Genomic DNA, 7,727 nt, shown 5'->3' on the forward strand with positions numbered 1-7,727 from the left:
AAAGCTCTTAGAAGTATTTTTCAGGGACAAGAAGTATTTTTCAGTTATAACCAAAGCATGTCTCTGCTTTTTCTTTAAGATTCAGCTGAAATGAAGTAATGAATTCTTGTTATAGATTGAAAATTATTTTTTTTTTGAACCATGAATAACTGACAGTTTGGGAGAAAAAATATTTCTTCTTTTCTGTGCAGATAGACATGCATTTGAGCAAATGAATTTTTTCACTGAAATGTTTTCCTTTCTCAGCAAAAAAATGTCAGTTGAATTTCTTCATTCCACTCCGCTTCTCAGCAGGGGCTTAAGAAAACATTAAAAAACTTCTCAGGACAGCCGCTAGAATTCTGCCCAGCATGGCAAATCTGGCCTGTTGAGCTATATTCTAGTCTCTGCAAATTCAGAGAGGGTGATGTCGTATAAAAAGCTCCCTCTCACCAATGAAAAGGAATGTTTGTAATAAACCAAACAAACCCAATACAATTATCTCACGGAATTTGTTTTCTTTCAGAGATGAAGCTACAGAGTGAGATGAGAGAGGTCAGGGGAAATTCCAGTGGCTGAGACTGTTTGGAAAAATGATAAAGGCTTAGTAGTACACGGCCGGGATACCCCCAGGATACTCCACATGTCTTTACTTCCTCATGCTATTGTCAAGTCCTGGTTAAACACTTCTTATACTTTCACATTTAGCAACCAGGAATTGTTGGGGTGGAAAGAGATGTATGAGGCACTGTGCATTTTCTGCACCAAGTGCTGGGGAGTTTTACTGATGAAACAGGTTAGCTTGGCTCTTTGTGATGACTCCAGTGGGGGAATGGTCCTGCAGTAGAACCTATACTGGTGGATCAGAGGAAAAGGCAATATAACGGTAGAGATAACACCAAAGGTCATGTAGGATCTGTGACAATATTCACCGTTCTTGCTGGATCTGCAAAAAGGTGCAGCAAGCACCCTGATATTCATTCAGGAACTGCTCTGTCCTCCTGCTGCAGAAATCCTGCAGGAGGTTTGCAGCGTTGCTGTGATCTCAGAAACCACCTATTTTTTTGCAGATGCTGGCAAAGCAGTTCACTGTATTAATTTCAAGCACTAAGTCAGTAATACCATTCTCCAAGTTTTCATCTCTCCAAGTCCTGTAGGAAGTCTGTCTTACAGTTTTTTACCTTCTGATGGGACAAAGAATAATTTAACACAGAAGTGTCAGTTTAGGGGTTTTTTTAGCATTAATACTGGTTTGCACATGAGGTACTCCAAGAACATTCACTGCTGATAATTCACCCAGAAAGCATGTGCCACAAAATAATGCTCAAAGCTTATGAATGGGTTGTAGTAATTCAGGAGAGGGCAGGCGTTTTCAAGAACTTTGAAAAGGGCATCTAATCTGTGCTTCATCCTCATGTTCTATTCAAAGGGTATCACTAAATTCAGCTTAGAAACCTTTACCAATAAACTGAGAGTCAGTTTTCAAAGTTTCCTGGTGGAACTGAACATTCAATTCCTCCTAAGAAGAACTGGGCAAAACTGGGCACCTCTAAGCCCCAAGAGTTCAAAAAACTCAGCTATTTGGCAAAGCAATTTTAAATTCTTTGTTTTGAAAATCATTTTCAGGCCTCTGCATTCAAAAAAATAGCAATACTTAAAGTCATGAAGCAATATGTTTTTTCCTTCTCACTGTCTTCTTTGGGTCTTTGACTCTTTGTGGTCTTTTTTTTTTCCCTTTTTTCTTCTCCTCCCCCCCCCTCCCCCAAGTTTCTCTCTGATAATGTGAGTGTCAGAACCTTAACTTTTGGTTAATAAGGAGCAAGTCAGATGATATGATTTCAGGAGCTGGAACTTCAGGCAAAACCACAGTGCTTTCCACTATCCTTAGTCGAATCTTCTGTCTCCTAACTGTGACAACTATGTATCTGAGGCCCCAAATCAGGCCCCTGGAATGACCCCAGTTTGTGCCTCTGAGGTTGGTTGTCTAAACCACAAATCTTTGCACAAGGTGTTCCTTTTTAGAAACAGGGCAGAAATTCCTGTTCAGCTGTGGCAAAAAGCTATCAAGCCCTGCTACATTCCCAGAATTCACTGAACAAAAAGCTGAGGTGACCCTGCTGTTAGTCTGTTGGGGAGCTGGAGAATAGTTCTAGCTTGCCTTTGCCCATTTTCGCATCAGCTGAAACAAGAATCCACTATTCTAAGTTGAGTGTCATTCCTATAATTGCACTGGTTTTGTCCCCTGGGTACCACACTGTTGCAGACGTAACCTAGAGATGCTGAGCAGAGGCTAGTGGGGGTGTCCGCTAGTGGAAGTGTCAAAAAATGACTAAGGTCTTTGAGCTTTTGCTCCCTTCCTGTATTCCTTTTATGTTCTTCACTGACAAACCCCTTCAAGTTTCAGTCTAGAAGGGGTGGGAAAAGGCTTTTGCCAGGAAGATAAGTGGGATTGCCTCCAAAATACTCTCCATTGTGTGTGTATGGAAAATTTTGAAGGTTAAGACCGCCACTATGTTTATCACAGAATCTGAAATACAGATGGAGAATCTTTACTACCAGAGTTGAACTTCCCTGTTGGATCTTGTGGACTGTTTCTCTTGATGACCCTTGTCTTGGGCAGATCTCTTTGGAAAAGGAATATTGTAGCAAAGGCCTCCCTGGCTCCAGCTGAAAGACTGCCCAATACACTCCTTGTATTTCTGCAGTCAGACAATAGGTAACGGCAGATGTCTGGAAATAGTTTTCCCTCCTGTAAAGGCAAAGGTGTCCTGCGCAAGCAATGCAGGCATTGTAACAGGAAACAAAGCAACCTTTCTGTCACAGGTTGTGATTGCATCCAGTCTATGAGTGCATGTTTGGATTGGATACTGCAGTAAGAAAGACAGTAAAGTCTTTGAATTTGCAGGGAAGTAAAGAGTGATCCAAGAAGTCTGCTCCATAAACAATTGAGCATGTTGTATAGTTGAACTAAACCAGATTAGCAATCAAATTGGGAATTTTTCAGGAACGCGCCTATCCCACCAAGTCTAGTGAATCATTTATGACACTTATGAACATCTTCAGTGCTGCAGTATACATTTCTGAAAGCCTGCAACAGAAGTCTGTGATTACTGTACCAGATGTTATAAATATGCATAACCAGCCCTTTGACAAACTGCTTCAGTCAAATGAAAAAAAAAAAGAGGAATAAAAGGAGGGACATAAAGCCATTCAACCATACACCCCAAAAGTTAGTAATCACACCAGGAGCATGTCCCACATTTCTAGACTTCAGTTATGGCCTTTTCTATACATCTCCAGCCACTGTAATCTCATACTCATTAAGAAATCTGTTATGCTTCTGAATCAAATGAGTATGTTTTGTGGTTATTTTTCCAGCTTGATGTCACTGTGTGCTGACCAGTCACTTTGCTTGTTTCGGTTTTGCTTCTGACAGACCATTGAGCAGAGTGGGATAGAATATTTCCATCAGAGTAATAACACCCTTCGAGAAAGAAAATTTTGAAGTCAAAGTGATTCAATAAATTACTCTAGTTTCAACACCATTTAGTTTAACAAAACCAAATCTAAAAAACAAATAAAAATCAGTTTTATTTGACTGAGTCGATTTGAAGAAATAAGAGCAATCAGATCATTGCTGCAGGAAAGCACTTAGAATCTGTAGAAACTTAAAAAAAATTGGATTCCAAAATGATGTCTTCCATCTCAACTTGGGATTAATATGAAATATAGAGTGTCAAGTGTTTCCCACAACATTTCTTCCCACTGTAGGTCTGAGTCAGTATAGGGCAGTACCCTGAAAATCCACCTGCCTTCCTTGGAATGACGGTCCAGTGAAACACTTCATCATACAGCCCTCAGAAGAAGAGCAACATGTTTGCAACAAATGTTGCATGTTGCAAGAAATAATGCACATTTCAGGTTTAAGCTCAGAAAGGCTGAAATCCTTCCAATAATGAGAGAAACACTCAAGCAAGGCTTATTGTTCCTTGCTTCTCAGCCTTCTGTGTTGTATCTATAGCAATTAATATCTCCTTCCCTGCCAAAATTTATTTACCTAGCATGCAACAAGAAATTTCCAACTAACAACTTGAGTAGAAAATGAGGCTCCTACGGGTTACTTCACTTTGCTGAAAGCAGACAGGCCAGACAGTGATGGCAATGGTGCCAACACATTGAGACTGTTGTGCTGCTAGAGCCTAGATGACACTTTTCAAGGACCGCTGGCACTATCTGATGGTCAGCTCTCTGGTGTGATCCTGGTATCTTGGCGGTCTGAAGTGCTGGTTTCACCATTGACTCCTGCAGACCCGTTTCTGGTGTTTGGCATCTGTACTTCTAAACTAGAACTTGCAGATTTCTTCAAGTGATCATGAGTCCAAAAGTGGAAGACTAATTATAAACTCAGCAGTGACAACATCACAGCTTGGGTTGCAGACTTCCTGCTTTGTAAGGGGGGTGATTAAAAACCTTTTGTCAGTGTTCTCTGGTGAATGGCAATGAATCACCATGCATCCACACCTTCTGATCCATAAGTAGTTTTCTCAGGTGCAGGGTCCCCTGTGGGCCAAAAATTATTAAATTTCTTTTTCCAAGGAAAGCACCATATTTCGCATATGTCTAATCAAACTAGAAGTTGTGAAGAGAAATGTTTGGTTGTGTGGAACCAGGCTGGAGAACTAAAACTAATAGAGCTAAACTTTGTAGGCAAGATGGGCCTTTGTTTATCCAGATGGACCTATGGTGAGAAAAAAAACCTGAACAACAGATAAGGCTGGTTTTACCTTTGGATGGGCAGTTATTTATTCTCTTGACAGTTTCAGCCTACTCAGTGGTACTGCCTTTAGCCTTTCAAGGGGTTCTAAGAAACCTAGGTACATACATCTTAATTGGATTTTCTCCCATTCCTCTTTTTCATTGGAGTCGTAGAATTTTTTCTAAACATCTGATCTTCATGCCATACTAAACCTTTTTGTTGTAAACTGGATTCTGTGGTGAAAAAACCCACATTTGAAAAAGAAAATTTTTGTCCCAGTTAGGCAATGATTTTATTTCCTTCTCTTGCTTTCAGTGATACTTTCCTTCTTCTTCATATTTCTTTTACTAAATCATCAGATGGCTGTGTTTGCTATGAGTGTTTTGTGTGATAAATGTGACTGAAACTTGGAGGGTGTTTTAGGCCAGAGATGGCATGAAATTGTGCTCAATATTGCAGAAAATTCCTCAAGTAATTAATGCAGATAAAAGTATGAGGTGTATGAGGTGTGTGCAGTGCACATGGTGGTGTCACTTGCAGAGTGCTGTCATCATGATTAAACTCGCTCAACTGGTCTATAAGAGCCTGGTGTAATTTCTAGATGTTGTTGATACCATAAACCCTCCCTTGACCTGATCTAAATAAGACAATACGCATGAGGAAGTAGATCTGTGGATGCCTGTCCCATCTGACTGTCCAAACACTAGGAGAAAGGAAATAAGTTTCCTACTGTGAATGCCATCCATCCAGTGCCGGTCTTTTTTAACCTTGCAGTTACCACAACGCATGGCAAATACTCCCCATATGGCAGCACAAATATTTCTCTACATAGGCAGGAAAATGGGAGACAATCTAACAGACTTTGCTTTAGCTTTAGCAAGAGTGGGGGAAATGCATAAGCTCCTGAATACTGCTCTGGTTTTCAGATGGTGGTGTGAGGTTTACAGAGAGTGAAGCTCTTTTGGGCCACATAGCCATCATGGGGATGGAGACAAACCTCTGCCATGGGGGCAGGAAAAGGATAGAAACCAGCTGTGTTTAGTGCAAAAACCCTCAAAATTTGCAGGGTTTCAGTTCACTATGGCTTTGACCTGATAAATTCTAGACCTATGGGGAGATGCAGAAAGCCTACTGTAAACTAATGGAAGAGATAGCATTTTCAGAGATTTCTCAGCTGCAAACACACAGTTCCTCCCAGCTCAGGCTTTCAAAAAAAAACATGAGTATTCAAAAAAGGCATTAGGCTGCAGACAGCTGAAGGTTGTTGTCTTAGGGAACCAGGCAGGATATGTGTCCCACAGACTACTCCCTCTACTTGAACTGAAAAGCCTTCTGAAACATTTTTGTTATGAGAAAGAGGAGAGAACTTAGCCACTTTAGCCACTTCTGCAGAGGTTAAGTTCAGGACTGAACTTTGCTTTTTTTGTTGATTTTCCTTGCTGTCAGTCTGATGGGACCACATTTCTCCTTAGAAACTTCCATGCCTGGCAAATGCAAGGAGTACAAGACTTCCACAACCCACCTTCATTTATTTCTGCAGCTCCATAGTACAGTTGCCTTTTCTACTTTTGAACCCGGCACTCCGCGGACGGGTGGCTGATCTGATCTGCATGCAGCAAGGCTGATGTATACGGCTCCTGTGGTGCAGAGCCAAGGGGAGAATGGAGCACATGTGATAGCTCAACACGTGCCTTGCAGGAAGCAAGCATTCTGTGTTGCCCTAACCAAACTCTGCCTCTGAGCACTACGTAGAAACGGGTCTTGTCTACTCTGTGGGCTTCCAGGACACACCTGTAGCACAGAGAACTCCTCCCGTAGTGGAAAAACAGAAGAAGAGCCACATGTACTCAGAACTTCCCATCACAGCTATGACACATCAAGAGAGACAACAAGCACAGGTCCACCAAAGTGGTGCTGCGCGTCTTAGTTCTATGCTTGGAAAGGTGTTTTTGTTCCTATTGAACATTGACTATCCTTGAGTACATTGAACAACATGGGGATATCTTAGCCAGGGTGGGAGGCTAGGGGAAACCTCTGAAGATTAACTTGTAGTCATAGAGAAGAGACTCCTGGATGAGACACAGCAGCAAGTGGGACCCTGGGCAAAATGTGGTGCATTTGTGGCAGACAAAGAAAAATAAGAGTCACTATGTTCCTGCTAGCTGGAAGCCTCTGATGGCACATGGAGCTCATTAGTCTTACAGTAAGAAGGAGCAAGCAATCCTCATTTCTGCAGCTAAGAGGAGCAGGAAGGTTCAGCTCACACTGGGCCAAGGCAAATGCAATGAGACTGTGCACCAAGCCAAAGAGGGTACAGAAACCAGATGGCTTAGCTTCCTTGAGCTGCCTGAGTGGTGAAAGAGGTGGAGGAAGGAGAGAGTCTGGACAGTAGACCTTCATCTGCCAATCATCCTGGAGGGCCCTTGGCTTGGATTTTGGAACACTGCTAGTAGCAAACCTAACGTTTAGGCTAGGCCTCAGGAATGTTCTGGTCACCACCTTTGTTTGGCAGCCTCATGCTCCAATTCTCAACAACTCTTTCAGTGAGGAGGTATTTCCTAATACCAAATCTAAACCTGCCCTGGTACAACTTGAGGTCATTTCCTTTCATCATATCACTTGCTGCTTATGAAAATAGACCAACACCCACCTCATTACAACCTCCTTTAAGGTAGATATAGAAAGAGATAAGGTGTCCTCTCAGCCTCCTTTTCTCCAGGCTGAACAACCCCAGTTCCCTCCGTCGCTCCTCACAATGCAGCTGTGCTAGAATCTTCAAAAGTTATTTGTTTGGCTGTGTCAGAAGGACTTGCTCTTCTGAAAGCACTATTACCTTTACCTTTAAAATTCAAATCACTTTCAAGTGTTTAAGGCTGGACAGTACATGCACAGATTCTTCTAGCTGCTTTTGAAAATCTTAGCCTCAGTTTTCACTTTCTTACACCAGATCAGCAACTGGTTTGATCGCAGTGCTTACTGACTCTGTCTTCCA

Source organism: Cuculus canorus, chromosome Z (assembly GCF_017976375.1).
Source record: "Cuculus canorus isolate bCucCan1 chromosome Z, bCucCan1.pri, whole genome shotgun sequence".
Lineage (NCBI taxonomy): Eukaryota > Metazoa > Chordata > Aves > Cuculiformes > Cuculidae > Cuculus > Cuculus canorus.